Here is a 16,589-nt window from a genome sequence, read left to right on the forward strand (position 1 = left end):
ATCGAAAAATGGTAACCTAATCCTGCTGGCATCCAGTACAAGTGCTCGAAAGTTAGTCCAGCTCTAGGTCGGTGCCAAATGCAACTCTGTCTGTGAGTGTCTCTCTCTCTCTCTCTCTTCATCTATCTATCTCGCTCATTCCCAAGCGCACATCCTTTCCTTCGACCGGTCCATTGGTGCGCTGACTCTTTCGCACCCAATTACTTCGATTTTCAGTTCGTCCACCTGCGTCCCGTCGGTGCAGTTCCCGTCCACTGCTTGGAGGGCAGCACATAGCCCGCTCCTGCCGGCGGCCCATCGGAAACGGGGAGGACGGGCGGAACCACATCGTTAGCATTATTGTCATCAGTTTCGACGCGTGATCGTGCCTCATCGTTCGTGGCCGTAGTCTCGATTGTTGCTGCCGTTGCTGCCTGAGTTCAGTCCCTCTCCCTCAGATGTGTGTGTGTGTTTGAGGAAGTCCTTCGTCACGAGGCGAAACATAATCAACATTATGCGTTGCTGTGCAGTGCCGTGGCCCGAGAACCACGGACAGAGCACGGCCACCGTTTAGTTGTTTTGTAACGAACGCAGCGACAGGACGATCGTGGCGCTGAGTGCCGCTGTCTTCCTTCCGCGCAAGGACCACGCAAGAGATATCATTACTGTGCCAAGCACACACACACACACACACACACAGCTTCATTGTCCACATCATCGCCATCATCATCATCATCATCATCATCATTATCAGAAGCACGCAATTGGAGAAGTTGTGGAAGCGTCTTCGTCGGCGAATGTCGGGCGGCCCATATATTTATGCGGCTTGCTCTCCCCGTGTGTCTTCGAGGACCGTTTCCTTATCACTCAGCAATCTCGCTCGCTCTCACTCTTTCTTTTCCAGCTTCTCTTTCTCCAGCGCGCTCTCGCTCTCCCTGACGTCGCCCATTCTCCCGTTACGTTGATATATTAAATTCAAATTTAATTAAATTTAATTAAACTTCGTACGCCATCAGCGCCAGCGGTTTCTGCATTCCCGAGAGGCGAGTGCCGCGAGCGGGCGAGGGTCTCTTGCCCCTCCGTCCTGCGTCCGTTTCTCCACGCGGGGCCGCGGCCGGTGGAGCGAGCCCAACTCCGAATGCTGTAGCTGTTGCTACTGCTGCTGCTGCGAGATACGGGCCAGCCTTGGGCCACTTCCTGGAGTCCGTGTGCTGAAGCAGTGCTGTCAAACGGCAACTCGTGGTGGACAGCAGACACAGGAGCTTTCGAATGAGCTTCCACACAGTACAAGATCCGTACCATTACGATAGACAAATACTTGGTACGGCATAATAGAGGAATTGCTTTTGATTGAAATTAAAGTAAATATAGAGGTAAGGCCAAAAAAAAATAAATTATAAATCGAAAATTCATATTTCTCCCAAAACAACATCAATAAATCTTTCAATCATCTATCATTCTATCAATAAATTAAAAAAAAAGGTTAAAATAAGGATAGTTAAATTAGCACTTCTTTAAGTGATTACAAGGCGCAGGAGAAAACACCAGAAAAGTGTAGCAAATGGTTCAACAAACCAGCAAACCGCACCGAAAAATGGGTAGCCAACAACCAAACCAGCGACCAAACTTTACCGGCTCGGCGTAGAACGCAACGTTAACGAGCAGAGAAGCAAAAAAAGCAAACCAAAACAGACAAGAAGGCAACCAAACAAAATAAATCCTTTCCATCGAAGCAACAAGGGAGAAAGAGAGACATTACGGAAAAGCGAGAGCAGCAAGGTGATAGAAAAAGTGAGAGAGAACGAGGGCTAGAAACAAGCAAAACAATTACGGTGAAGTGCAGCTTGAAGTGGCAGGCTAACGATGCACATCCCGCATCAAGGACGGAGGCGATGGCGGCACAAAATGGCAACATCGATGACAATTACCATCGGCCACCGGGGCCGAGGCCGGGCCGGGATCTCCGCCACCCCTCTGCCGGCCAGAACGCTAACTAATCGAACGCATCCCAACCAGCAAGGGAGAGCAAGCGAGATACGGGAACGGGAATCGGAAACGAAGCGAAAACTTATCGCTAAAACTTTTCCTTTTCCAATCCTCGATCGAGCATCATTAGAGACAGACAGCAGAAGGGGAGGGGGGCAAGTGCCACCGAGAGAGTCAGTGAGAGAGAGCGAGATGCAGAGAGAAGACCTCGTGAACGGCGGCAGTCGGCGGTCTTAGAACGGCAACCGACTGCGGCTGATTGGAGAAATTCTCATTAGCGGCATTTGACCGACTAAAAGCCGGCCCCAGACGGTGGAAGCTGGGAATCCGGTTCCTGGCCTTCGGGTGGACTCTAAACCCCCCAGCCGAGTTGGAGAGTTTGTGATGTTCGGAGTAAAATAAAATGAATATAAAGTAAGATGAGTATAGTACGTTTCATCAAGTAAAATAATTAAACAGACGGCGCAGAATCATAAAGGTGAATTTAATTCGCCTGAAGGTCGCACTCGCCACCGAAGGGTTAACTGGGCGCCGATCGAACGACCCACCGGGTGTGTTGGGTGGTACCTCACGACGTCGTGCGTGGTCCGTGGATGTGTGACGCACCGGCCGAGCGGATGTGGCCGTGAGTAATGGCGCTGCTTCGATTCATTAGTGTGTGTGTTTGCCAGCGATTAACCAGCCCGGTGGCCCGGTGGCGACCGGAGGGCTAATCAACGATCGTCAATTTCTCACGCTCCGTTTCACCGACAGAAGTCACCAGAAGTTGGACCGAGAAAGCGAGAAAAATCGAAGCTAGTTTGAAGCGGATCCGCCGGATTAGAGTTGCAATGCGACGTTCAGCGAATGGATAGGATGCAACTAGGTTTTCGTTAAAATAATACGTAACGAGCTTATGTTTTTTTACCATTCGAGGTTATTATATCAATTAATCTTTACTAATCATGCTGGAGCAAATACATTTTCTATTTCGATTAAAGCTAACTCGTAATTATTATTTCGTGATGAATTTTTGAGCGAATCTCAAAACTTAGGATTTTTTATAAAACCTCATTCCCTGTGCTTTCACAACATTTAACAAACTTGGAAATGTTGGTGCATACGAAGCATTGATAACATTCTTCGGGCGGGAGAGAAACAGAGGCGTTCGCGCCAAAGATAAATCCGGGGCGGCCACTGGTGTTGGCCACGGTCCGCGGTAGCGCAACAGCAGCGCCGCCTTCGCCGGCCGCCCAGGTCCTTGGCCACCTAATTTATGCGCTAATCAAATATTTACTGATCGTGTTTTTCTCGATTCGACCGCCACAGGCACCGACGACCCGGGAGCCAACCGGGAACCAGTCAAGAAATTAATTAAAAAAGCAAAACCGGAAGCGGCGCCGGCGCGTTCGCGAAACGGAGACGCGGCCGCCTGGCCACAGTCCGACGGGCCCGTCGGCCAGCGCCACTTTCGGAACGGGTCCCGCGGTCGCTTTTCCGGCTAACCGGTTCCGGAGGAATTAGCCCTAATTTACGAATTCTTCTGCCCGCGAAAGGCTGCCCTCGTGGTGTGCCGCGCGAGTTGTCAACCAACCAAGGACACAGTTCCCGGTCGCCCGGTCCTCCCCCCCCCCCGCGGTCGCGTCTGTGGCGGGAGTTTTGTTTGCTTTTTGGCGAATTTTTCTCCATCTTGCCCGGTCGCGGGCCGGTTGTATTATGACTAAATTATTTCCACAACTCGGGGCGGCCGCCATCACCGAGCGCGTCATGCGCCCGCCAGGCTTCGGTCCCATTAACTTGCTTTATATGGTTTGTTGATTTTCGTTCCCTTCCCGTCCCGCGCGGAGTGCTCCGGACACAGGTTTACTTCATTAGCCGCCGACCCAATCAAGCGGAGCACTTCAGCAGCAGCAGCAGCAACAGCAGCCGATTATTGTCTCACGGCTGCTTTGCTCTCCTTTTCACGCACACACACACACACACACGCGTGCGCCCAGCGCGGGACACGGGGGTTTTATTGTCCTCCTTACGGTCGTCTTTAATTTCGGACCACCTTTCCCGGGGGCCACCAGAGGCTGGGCGGCCGCGGAATCTTGCACATTTCGTCGCCACCGTCGCCGTCGTCGCGGTTGTTGTTGGCGTCGGTGGTCGGTGGTGGTGTCGCTCAAATTTAATTAGATCGAAAAGGAATCAAGATAAATTTGAAAGTCGCCAAATGGAGTGGCCGTCCGCAGAGCCAAGTGGAACCACCAATCTCCCTATGAGCGGCTGCAGGATCGGAATGGGACGGATTTCCAATGTAACGTTGGTTGTAATGTTGGACAACATTTTGGAAGGTTCCCAAAAATTATGCTTATTATGTCTTAAGTAAACAATATAATTTTATTATGTTCAATTTAGTTAAATAAATGAACGAACGAAAGCAATGGATTTCAGAAATTGCATGCTATCTTTCGAAATTCAATTCTGGCCTAGAATTTTTAATTGAATAAAAATCAAATATAATCTGTAATTTAATCAAAGAAGTACAATCGCTTAACAAAAACCGGCCAAATTCTAACACTTGTCCCGTTGGCCAACAACACACAACCGTGAAACCGTTGCTCGATACGCTAATCGTGGCTTGCACGCCATCGTGAACACACCCGCCGGCTGCCGGCGGCCGACAACCGACAGGGGCTCGCGCGCCTCAGCGGAAAAGGACGACGAGGTAGTGCGCTGCCGGTAGCCGCCATGCGCTGTAAAGCTGGCCCAGGATAAGACGAAGAAGGGCGGAACCGACCGACCGACCGGGCGCGGACCGACAGAAGGTGGTTTTGCTCATTAGCCGAGTGGTTTTGGATTTCAGTTCTAGATCTCCGCCGCAAAAGCCACAGCCACTCTTTGGCCGGCTTCCGATTGCATTTCCCGACCCGACACCCGCGCCCGGTGTCGTTGGGGCAGTGCGAACCGGGGGGTTGACTGACGGACGAGATGACAACTCCGGGGAACTCTTTACGGATAGGCCCGGCAAGTAGGAACGTGTGGTTGTGTGTGTTTTATTGTGTGTGTGCGTTTGATTTCGTTTGTTCGCCACAACCTTAGCGCGCGTGAAGAACAATCTCATCGAGTCACACCCGGCACGGCGCACACACGTGTTCCGTTGTTGTTCAGGGAGCGTACGATGTTCAAAACTTCAAAGCTGATTTGTTAATTAACTTTAGCGAACCTATGAATGTTTATCTAAACCAGTGGGAAGAAAGTCATTTCAGACGTTTGAGAGCATTGAAATACAGAAAACCTTTACATCATTTAGCATCGTGGTCCGTCTGTAGATCCTTCGGCTGCGTTGCACGGATTAATCGGTTTCTATGCGAAAGACATCAGTTCGAACACTGACACTGCACCCTGACATGAGTGCAAAACTTATAAAAGTAAACTTAAGTGCAAACTTATAAATAAAAAAATCATTTAACAAACACGAAAGAGGAACTGAAAATTGCGAAAGAAAAGATCAGATAGAAAATCAGAAAGCATGAAGCATGAAAACAAACATGGAAATGTAATAGAAAAATACAATAAAATCCTTACTTTGTGTAATAAAAGAAACCATAAGATCATAGTTTTGATTACTTGTGTGTAAAAAGGAACTTTTTTAGATGTTTATTATCTCTGGAGATGCCGGGTATCGATCCCGGTACCTCTCACATGCTAAGCGAGCGCTCTACCATCTGAGCTACATCCCCGGGTTGAAAGTATTACAACCGATTCCAAACAGTCCAAACTGCGAACACACACACACACCGCATTTTTGGCACACTACCTCCTGATCATACACACGATCACACGACACGGTGACATAAATGCGTTTATGCACACATCTACACACAAACAGTGGACGCGTGTGAGAAAGGAGAGCGAATCGGAGTGCAGAAGAAGGAGAACACGGCAAAGAGACGATAACAATTAGGCGATAAATGAATTGTTCGCTCGCGTCAGGATGTGTGAGGGGCTCCGAAACCGTCGGAGAAGCAACGTGAAGCAAAAAAACCCGTGATCAACCTCTCCGTTCGACCCGGCACCGAAGAGCCGGATCCTGATGCGCGGTGAGGGGTGCTCCGAAATTGGGAACAAATGTGTGAAAAAAGGAATTTCGAGTTCATTAAGATGGTTTCCCCGCGAGGTGGCTGTTCCGCGCTCTGTCGTCGATCACCCGACTGGTTGGCTAGCTGGCTGGGTTGGGTTGGGTGAAGGTGCGCGGTGAAGCCCAAATGAGGCCCCAGAAGCAGCAGCGCAGCGGAACGACGAGTAACGAGCGGCGAAGGTCAAAATATCTCACCGGCCTGCCTGGCCAGCGCAAAGGATTAACGCGCGCGCTGCCGAAGACGAAGACAAGATGAAGACAAGGACATCCACCCCCTTTCACTTGCGGCTCCGTGGCCAGGCGCAGCTAGTGAGATGAGAGTTGGACCATTGTCGTGATAAGATAAGATGGCCACGGCGAGCGGGAGAGAGAGAGGCCTTCGCTGCACCGGTCCGGTTGATGACCCACCCCGATAGGAGACTAATGTCGGAAAGCGATACGAACCCGCGCAGATACGGGGCCGAGAGTCCGGGGGCCGGGAAATGAATTATCGAGCCTCGCCAGCTCGCGTCGTAGCCACCCGGCCGGCCACCACCGCAGAGATTAATGTTAATTTGCTTGTGCTCCATTTTCTCCCTTCGGTGACTGTTCGTCGGTGCGTCCTTCTAGGGATATCGTAATTAGATCACCGAAAAAGAAACAAATACACTGCCGCCGGCGGAACCGACGGAACAGTGCGCACCGGGGGCCCCCGGGGTCTCCAGCGCCGCGTCACCGTTAATCCGATTTTGGTTTGCCGAACCCCGATCGACGGCTTTGCCTTGGCCACCGCCGTTATTCCGTCTTCATCTTCGTCCGAGGTTTATCTACCACGGACGATCAGGACGGTGGGAGACAGGACCCGGCGCTGATCGACGATCGATCGGATTGGATCACCGGCACACACCGAGGATTAAGGTGCCAAATTAGGCAGAAAAGCCGCTTATCGCAGCCCCTAATTAGGGGCCGAGCGCGGGTTTCGGTGGGATTCGGAGCGATCGTTTGCGGTTCTCGAGGAGTTTCAAGGTGAACCCAACCTGGTTTTGTTGCTGATTCATCATCACCGGGCGATGCTTTTGTTTGCTTTTACGAGAATCTTAAACAAAGTGAGGCAAACAAATACATAAGGCCGGCAGCATAAAGCAGCCGCAGCGGTGATCAACTCGACGCGCCCTGCGCGGCCCTAATTAAATATGATAAAAGCAATAAAAGACAATTGTAGACTTCACAAGTTCGGTGCCGCAAACCACGGCATGGCGCACTTAAGCGCACCGGGCCCACCTATGAATAAGCAATTTAAGACCCAGTCAAGAAGCCCAGCGGCTCCGCCTCGGCCGTCTTTAGGGCTGGTTAATGAAGTTCTAATTTTTTACGACATTTCCCGTCACGTCTTCCCGTCCACCAACGACGACTGAAAAAAATTGAAACCAAATTTGACACCGACCATCGGCCGAATCCGAAGGCCCTCCGATTCCCCCCTTATTTCCCACCAGCCAGGCTCACCTCAGAGATCTTATCGAGAGAAAAAAAATCACCTTTCCTAGAAAGAGAGAGAGAGCGCCCGTTGGCGAGAGAAAGTGCGCACACTCGGACCGGCCGGCCGGTCGGTCGGGAGTTCGGTCGGCCAAAAATTTGTTTTCTCGGTTAATTTAATTAGATTTTTAATTGTCAATTAGTGTTGAAAATTTTTAAGCTAAATTAGCTCATTACGTGCGTAGCGGATCGGTCCGGCTGGCGGCCGGATGGGGTTCGCAGCGCGGTACACCCCGTAAATGCTTTTTACGGTTGCGTTTGGCGGCGGTGCCGCAGCTCCGCCGCTGCTGCTGCTCCGTCGTCGTTCGTCCCCGTCCCCTTATATTACTTCCACTCATTAGGTTTTGTTAGCGACGTATCGGGGGCTCCGGATGACACGGTCGGCGCTGCCGTCACCACACTTCGTCGTCGTCGTTGATCTTCGGCGAGTCGTTTCGGTGGAGGAAGCTGCTGTCGATGGGCGGAACACGTGTGTGTCGGGGGCCCTGGTTTCCTATCGAGGTGGCCGATTTGTTCCGAGGCGGCCGAGCCGCGAGCCGAGTAGTGCTAGCGAGCCGTTTGAGGTTGTCCAATTAGTATTGTGAAACATAAAACATAAACACACGGTAATGTGGTCTGCGCCGTGGCCGTTACCGAGATCCCGGTGTTCGAGCGGGTTCGAGTGGGGTTCTCGTACTGGGTGGGCCCTCACAAGCCTGTGATGTGACAGTCAGCAAAACAAATGATTTTTCCCGAGACAAACGAAGCTAATTATGAGACGCGCTTGGTTATCGGGGGGCGAGGCCTTGACTTCAAAACTTCATTAGGTTTTGTGATTTGATGTTGTGTTTTGTCAAACTTTTATGTCATAAATTCGACGGAATCTTACGGATCTGCGGATGATCCGTTGCGTTGGAAGCTATGAGACCGGACCGGCGTAGATCTTGCCGACACGAGTAGCGGCTTCCGGAATGGAAATTGGACATCCTACTCCGATTTCGCCTTCATCAACTCACATGACATGGCAGGTCGGACTTCATACGGAAGTCACAAAGCTTCTTCGCCCGGCTCATAGACGGTGTGCAGTTGCACCACAATGCGTCGGTGACAACACACACACAGTCAGGACACCTCGCTAGGCGACCGAATGCTACCCCGAATGCCTGACACAATCGAAAATCAACTCAAAGCCGCACGGAAAAGGTGTCCCCCGGTTTTTTGTACTCCTTCGTCCGTGCGTTCGTTTCCATCAACTTTCATTTGCGCCTGCGAAGAAGCAAGGATCCACCGAAGTGTTCCGCACCGAAGGCGACCGTGAGCCACGGCGACACATTCAATAACGCTCGGCCCCCCTGATCCAATATCCTAATTCATCACTCGAGGGCTGAGGCCCCGTCTTATCCGTTGTCGCTCGTCCGTCCGTTCGGCCCCCGCCCCAACGAAAGAAGTCTTGCCAGTGCCAAATTGAAAACGGAAACTAATGACTCAGGATGGAAAACCGCCGTCATCGTTCGAGCTCTATCTCCGGAGGCGACCGTTCCCGGGGCTGGCAACGGGGCGCGGTAATAGCATTTTTCCGATCCGATTCTCTCGGTGTCGGATCGGGATCCGATATGTGAGCACAAGTTGACGAGTGCCTCTCGCCCGGCTGACACGACTGTCCTGGCGGGCTGTTTGACAGCCTCCACCCCCCACCGCCCCGGGTGGAGCAGGAAACTTCCCGGTCTGGGTCGTCCGGGTCCTTTATTTTGCCGAACACCAAGAAGAAGGGGCCACATTCGAGGGCAAATGCAATTTTCGGGTCCGCTTCTTTGGCCCGACGCGAGTCGGACGCGTCTGCACTCAATTAGAGAATGGATTCATTTCGTCCTGCGACGGGGAAGTCGTGACTTGGGCAGGATAATCCATCCAGCATTGGCTACTCACGCACGCACCGTGACGGGTTGACGAATTGAATTTAGATCCGAAGGGGCTCCGAAGGTGGCCGTTGTCGCGGAGCGTATCCTGACTGAAAGATTTTCTCCCCAACATTCCCAAATGATACCCCCCTTCCCCGGATTGGTTCTATATAAATCAGATTGGGAACGTAATAACAGAGCGGACAATGACGTGTGATTCGCAGATGCTTATGTCGAACCAAATTATGTTGAGATAGTAAAAATTTGTCACAATTTCAAATAGAAACCAATCAAAGCGTGGTAAAATAAATAAACCAAAACCGATCGGAGACAGTAAAACAAAACTGACACCATTCTTCGATCGGTCCGCAAACAGAGATGGAAAACAAAAACGAACTCACTTCCCGGTCCCCGGTGTCGGAGAATACGGAATCGCCCGGAAAACAGCATCGATTTGCATCCAACGGGCAAAATGGAGCGGAGCGAATCCCAACAAAAACTATTTGGCGAACAAGTGAACAGAACGAACCGAACCGCCGAACGAAAAAAACCGGGACAGGACGAAAACAGCGACACAGCGAGATAGCGAATGCGGTGGGCGAGGAGAACGGGAGGGTCGCCTTCACACACCTTTTGGCGCTTAAATTCTATTTGAAGTTGAATCAAATTTACATTTGAATAAATTAGCAATTTGGTCCTTGATTGTGACAATGATGGTGCGATTAAGGCAGGGCGGAGGGAGGACGGTGGCGTCTTGCGGCAGGCCGACCGACCGGGCATGAGCAGTGTCCTCGTGATTCGTGTGTGATTGAATGGTGACTGCTGCTGCTGCCGTGACTTTACGTGGCAAGAAGACGTTTGATTGCCCCTTGGTGTCGGTGGATTCGTTGTTGTGGTTTTGTTTGTGTCCTTTTGCGTTCATTTTCACTTTCGACCGACAGAGAGCGGTCCCTTGTCGAGTAGTCTGATCTTATGTACAAAACTGTAGGACTCAAGTACTTTCCTTGGATTTACTTTCGGGCCTTTTCAGCGTAATTTCTCAAATGTGTCACCCGCGAGCGTTTAGTGTCGATTCGCAACATTTCGATAAAACGTCCTTATCGTCCGTTGGTCAATGCAACACATGCTTCACACCGTCGTCATGCTGCGTCTGGCTGGTTTGCCTTCGTAAGAACTCGTGCCGAAAAACGTGAAGGAACCCTCGACACCGTTTTCGACAGGACCTTTGCGCACTTTCTTCGTGAGCTCCCGCCGTCGTGAAGTGAAGTGTGCCCGGGTTGTGGTGCCACAACCACAACCGAGACCTGGTTTAGCTTCGGCGGTCCTCTCCGTTCGGCCGACACAATCTAACATGCACGGAGTGGGGTTCGAGGTTGTGTCGAGCGCTCCGTTCCTGTTCCGTTTTTTCTTGCACCATAAAACCCTTTTCCCGCCATTTTGACGATCGAAATTGTGTCGATTTCCGTTCGACTTTCGACAACCGTCCGGACGGCCGCCGCCGGGTGGAATGATTTCACCGTTTCAACGTGTTTATTTGAAGGATAACCAATTTCCTACCGTCAAATCGAGACACCGGCAGCGCCGGCAACACCGGCAGCCCGGCACCACAATCATCATCATCATCGTCATCATCAGCGGAGCCCAGACTTGGGGCGGAAAAGTTTGCCCTGATTGGATCGCCCCGCGAAGAAAGGGCGCGTGGCAGGAAAATCAACTACATCGATTGTTGGACTTTTTGTGTTCTCAGCTCTAATTCTGCGTTCTGTTGCTGCTTTTTTTTAAGCCACGAAATGGGCAAGCAAATTGAGCAAAACAAAAAATATAATAACCTTTTGTCACTCCTGATACCAATATGGAGCCATCCGTTCGTACGTTTTCTCCATTATTTCCCCTGAGCCCTAGCCTACTTTGAGGCGCGTAGTTCGGGTGAATGGAAAACCCACACACACACACACAGCACACAGAGACACTCCATTTGGGGTCGAGCATGCTCACTTCGTCACTATCGCCCGAGTGCCAACCCACCTCCATATGGCCTCTCTGTGGCCCCCCAGTGACATTACGGCATCATTGCTTGCAATCTGACTCCTCGCTCCGGCCGGCCGGCCGGTGTAGGGCGGAAAGAGGAGGAAAAACCTCATGCAAATATGCACCAATTAAAATCGTACCGCTCAGGTACCGTAGGCCACTTTGGGTTTTTCCATTCAACCGACAGCCGACCATTCTTTCCGCCGGGCCATCAACCGGGGGTCGGCTGAAGGATCGCACCTATCACGGGGCGGGCGGGGGCTGCAAGTGGCCTTTGGCGGCAGGCAGACAGGCGTGCCGGTCCATAATTAGTCGAAATATGACCACGTAATTAGACACCGATACGGGGTTCTTTCGCCGGTCCAAATATTCCTTCATTCCGGGCAGTCATCGTCAGTAATGAGAGGGTTCGAATGGAACAGTCTTTTTTGTCGCCGGAATTGGCACAAAATCAGCACAGTTTTCATCAATTTTCAATCAAATTTTCAAGTTCCACTTTTAAAGCACGGCACGGTATGGTTTAGCAGGACCCGGAAAATGTCCCACGATGGCCTCGATGCAATGCATCGCGTGGCATCGTTACTAGAACATACCATGCACAATGGCGCAATAGGACGAGTGTTACAGCCGGTGGTAATAGGATTTTGCTGCCATCGTACTGAACTGAAAATCAGTCAGTCCCCGCGCAACACAAAGTTGACGGAAATGCGGGGGGAAAAAAAGTCGCGGAACACAACAACCGACCACCGACAGGATAAGAGCGTTACAACGCTTGACTTGATAAAGCCACTTTTTAATTAGTGTAAATTGTCAGGGTCTAATTGGGATTTTTTACACTAATGATGAGCGCGTGTTTCGTTGAGCCGTGCGCGCGCCCATCATCTCCGGGATCCGTGCTCGACACAAACCGGGCCGAGCCCTTGTTCTGTGTCATGTTCTGTGCGTTGCCGCCAGGTTTGGGGAGGGAAACCGAAAGCGTGCGTGAACCGCACACTGGCTGGGGAGCGGAACCGCGGTGCGTGGGCCATTGTGTCTCCGTGAGCTGAGCGGAGTGTCTGGTGGAAGGAGCTCAACACTCGACGAAGCCAGTGAGCGGCATGATCCGCAGCTGCTGGAGTGGAATTTCAGTGTTCTGGTGCCGTCAGACAGAGTCAGAACTAATGAGCTGCTGAAGCCGTTCGTTTTTCAGCGAAAACTGAAGTAAAGTTAAGATGCACCTCGGCGGTTAACAAAAAGGAAGGAAAATTTGAAGCAGCACAAACATTAAATTAATTCGCTCACATAATTTGCTGCCGCGACCGACGGCGATAAATGCTGGCGGCCTCGCGCTTTTGCGCTCATACATCAAACTGTTTGCCGTTTTTTCCAATAAATAAAATTAATCCTCGTTCCGTTGTTTAAAGTTCTCGTTGTCTTGCCCTTCCGACGACCAAATGTTTATGCTGCAGCAGCAACATGAATGGCGGCACTGCCGAGCTCGGAGCCGGAGCTTAGTCCCGACCTTCCTCAAGCGGAGAAAAATAAACACGCCGGACGCCGGCATTGACTTTCTTTCGCAGCACCCACCACCGCCCCCGACCAGACCCCGCCCGACCGCCTGCCACTGGAATTCATTCCAATTTCCGGTCTACAAAACAGTGCGCGCCGGGGTTTGTGTGTTTGGGTGCTGCTGCCGCCGCCGCCGCCCAGATGACGCACAACAACAACATTGCAGTCAAAACACCGCCCGGCGCCTAGCGCCCCACCGAGCCATCCTGGCAGCCCCGGTAGAAGGCTGGCGAAGGACGCCGAGCGCCACACAGTATCGGAGCACGGACTGTGTTGGATGGGAAGAAGGAACCGACAAGCTCTTCAATCAAAGTATTCGCGCGTTGCGCCCGCTCCGGGGTACCCATTTGCCGCTCCAGTTTTCTGCGCCTCGGCCTCGGCGACCTCCTTAAGGCGGGCTAGGCCACGACGGGCTTCGTGCGGCCGGCTGTTTGCCTGTTTGTGTGCCTGCATACGGTGCCGAGCCGAGGAAGGAACAAAATTATGTTCATATTACCGGAAATTATATCGCCGATGACGACCCGATACGGCAGCCGCGCTTTCTTGGCCACTTTCGAGTTGGCCACGGTGCTGCTACACCTTGCAGGTTTGAGGGCGTGTTTAGGAGTTGACCCGAAAGCCTACAAGAAGACGCATTACAGGCTTTTGGGGATTTCTTCGCACTCATCAAACTCACTGGACTAAGCCGCGATTTCGTAAAAATAAGCCTTAAATGTTGAGTGTCAGTTGATAGTGGAGAGCCAAAAGATAGTCTGATCAACTGTAACCGTCCTTCGGACATCCGCATTGAGGTGAGAAGTCGAAGAAGCAAACCGTTCCGGTGGTTGGCAAACCTCAACCCCGGTGAAAGTGTGTGTGGCGGCTCCGTGTGGTTGGCAACGCTCCGACGACTACAACAACGGCCAAGGAAGTGCGGTGGTCGGTGGGTGGGACGAATTTCCTCCGAAATTTAATTTCATTAGAAACATTTCCATATCCCCGGCGGATGATTGATTACCTGTTAACGAATATTAAATTGAATTCATTCCAAACGTGAGGGTTACACACGCACACACAGTAGGTGAGGCCCTCGACCACAGTAGACAGGAACGCCAGCACACACACACACATACAATAGAAAGGGGCGACCCGAAAAACACCCACTCCGAGGCAATTCATCTTGCGTGCGCCGAAAGGGCGACGATTATCGGCTGCCGACGCGGCATATGGAGGCGCCAGGTGGGACAAGGCCTTGGCATACCGAAGCCAACCCGGCAGCCGCTCCCCCTCGCATCATTCTGTCAATGGCCACCAACACCCACACGACCACGCACACACACTCACCGTGGCCGGGCCGGGGATTACATTTGAAAGATTAAAATCTCACGTTTTTCGTGATAGTACGTTATTAGCCGGGCCAGGGTCGGGCCGGGCCCCGGGAAGGAGCGGCCCCGGTTATCGGCTAATTCGATCGTGTAGCGAAGGGGGGTGCGATTAGGGGCCACCAAGAATTACGCGCCGTGGCACTCGAATCAGCGGAAACTTGTAACAGCGAACCACGCGACAGTGGAAATTGCAAGAAAATTTTCCTCCCAAAGTGAGAAAGTTGCAAATCTGGGAACGCTACCACCTTGGCCGGATCGAAATGTCCTGTCTCGCTCGCCGATGCAGCAATAACTCGATGCATAATTCCTGCATTCAAAAGCATCACATCACAATGCGGTCCGGTGAGGTCCTGTTTTCCCCAGGAGGACAACTTCCGGAAGTGGTCAACACGTTTCCGACCGCCGGGGGAAACCGGGACACTCTTTTTGTGTGGTGCTGCAAGAAAGCGATATGTTTTTTGCCCCTAACATCGACTCACTCGGTTGGTTTGTTGGCTGTTTTCGATGCGAAACGGAACAGCTGCCGGGTATTGCCACCGTCAGGAATGGTAGAAATGCAACGCCACGCTCGGACCATCTTACACGGAAAGTTGGTTTTTTGTAAGATGTTTGCGGTGTCTTAAGACTTAAGGCTTCTTTGGGCAGGGAACTGTTGGGAGGCTGCACCGCAAACAAAGGATAGTGAACGCTGTGACATGTTTGGCAAACACAGCTTCAGACGAATGACAACCCTATGCAGCGTCAAAGGGCTACCTTTAAAGCTGTGTAATGGTCGTAAGCAGAGTATGTTGCTCAATTATTTCTTCACCCAGTGTTGTGAGTCCGCTGAATAACTACCACAGGTTATGAATAGGTTTTGCTAGAACTTTATTTCTATTCACCAGAAAGAGTTAAAGAGATTTAAAGAGCTGCAAAATTATGTCTTCTTTCCACAACTCGTGATAGCGGACTGCCTTTTAATCCGCGCGATCGTGCTCGCTTCTGTTCTTTCGGTGCTGTTTTCATCTATTTCTCCTAGATGGCGCTTACTTGATCTCTTAGCTGTCACTTTGTTGTTGTGTTGTGTTGTGGCGGCTAGCTGGCCCTACCGATATCCGTGGCTATTGGTAACACCCAGTTTGAAGGTGATAGGACAAATGGACCCCGCAGAGATCGTGTCCAGAACACGCTAAGCACGATGATAAAGTTAATGATGATGTGGAGTACGGTGGTTGAAGTTGAAACGACCACCGTTCTGACGTGCCAGGGTCAGGGTGCGAAAAATGGTTCATTATCACGGTAGAGAACTTGGCGGGTCCTAGCGCACCTTTCGCCAGCCACGGCCTGCAAATGCAAATCTGCGATTTGCATGTAATTCAGTGTGAAACATTCTTAGCCGGCCCTTCAGGTCTGCGGACACCCTGCTGCGAGATCCATTAGTGCCTCGAAGCGCTTGCGGCGGCAAAGCGTTTTCATAGTTGAAGGTTGATGGATGACGTTTTTCTTTTCGGCGGAACTTTGTCGATAAAACTATTCTTTCCATATAATTTATCGCCCCGATTGAAGGAGTTGCGATATGAATGCCCTGCCCGGCGATGGATACAAATCGCCCAACGGAATGCGATACTGTAGCGCCGTCGTTGCAGCCTACAGGGAGTTGCAAATCAATCCTTAAGACAAGGGCAGACGGATGAGGAGAAAAAATGAAACATATACAGAAACAAAGCAAGACACCGGAGCGGTCGCAGCGCGTCGGTCAACGGGACCGAGAAATGGGCCCCGCGGGCGAAAGGATTATTCGCTTCTTTTGTGTCAGACGACGACGGCCAAAGACGATGCGGTCGACCGTGGGCAAGGGCGCCAACGGGCGGCAGAGAACAGAGGGCGTATTATTTCTTAGCACGTAATATAATAATCAAAAAGCGATTATCATACCATTAGATGGCGCGCGCGCGCGTTAATATTCAGATTAATTATAAACCTAGCCCTCTTCAAGCGCTCCGCTTTGTGGCGCCTTTGTCGGGTGTTAAACAATTCTTTGTTGGAGAACGCACTGGACTGGAAGATTGAAAGTAAATTACAGTTCAGTTCGGAACGGTAAAACCCGAACGGTTATTTGTGAAATCCGATTGTCGCGACGATTAGTGAGATTGTTGAGTTTCTGGAACTATCGTCAACATCATGCTGCTGACTTGCTTCATCAACAAAACGAAG

At 51.3% G+C, this 16,589-nt stretch overlaps 1 non-coding gene across 1 annotated transcript; it reads right to left on the minus strand.

The window, feature by feature from the left end:
• Nucleotides 1–5,596: 5,596 nt before the first annotated feature.
• Trnaa-agc (transfer RNA alanine (anticodon AGC)) lies at nucleotides 5,597–5,669 on the minus strand. Its single transcript has one exon. It is a non-coding gene; the product is annotated as a tRNA-Ala (tRNA).
• Nucleotides 5,670–16,589: the final 10,920 nt, after the last annotated feature.

The sequence above is a fragment of the Anopheles cruzii genome, chromosome 3, assembly GCF_943734635.1.
Source record: "Anopheles cruzii chromosome 3, idAnoCruzAS_RS32_06, whole genome shotgun sequence".
Classification (NCBI taxonomy): domain Eukaryota; kingdom Metazoa; phylum Arthropoda; class Insecta; order Diptera; family Culicidae; genus Anopheles; species Anopheles cruzii.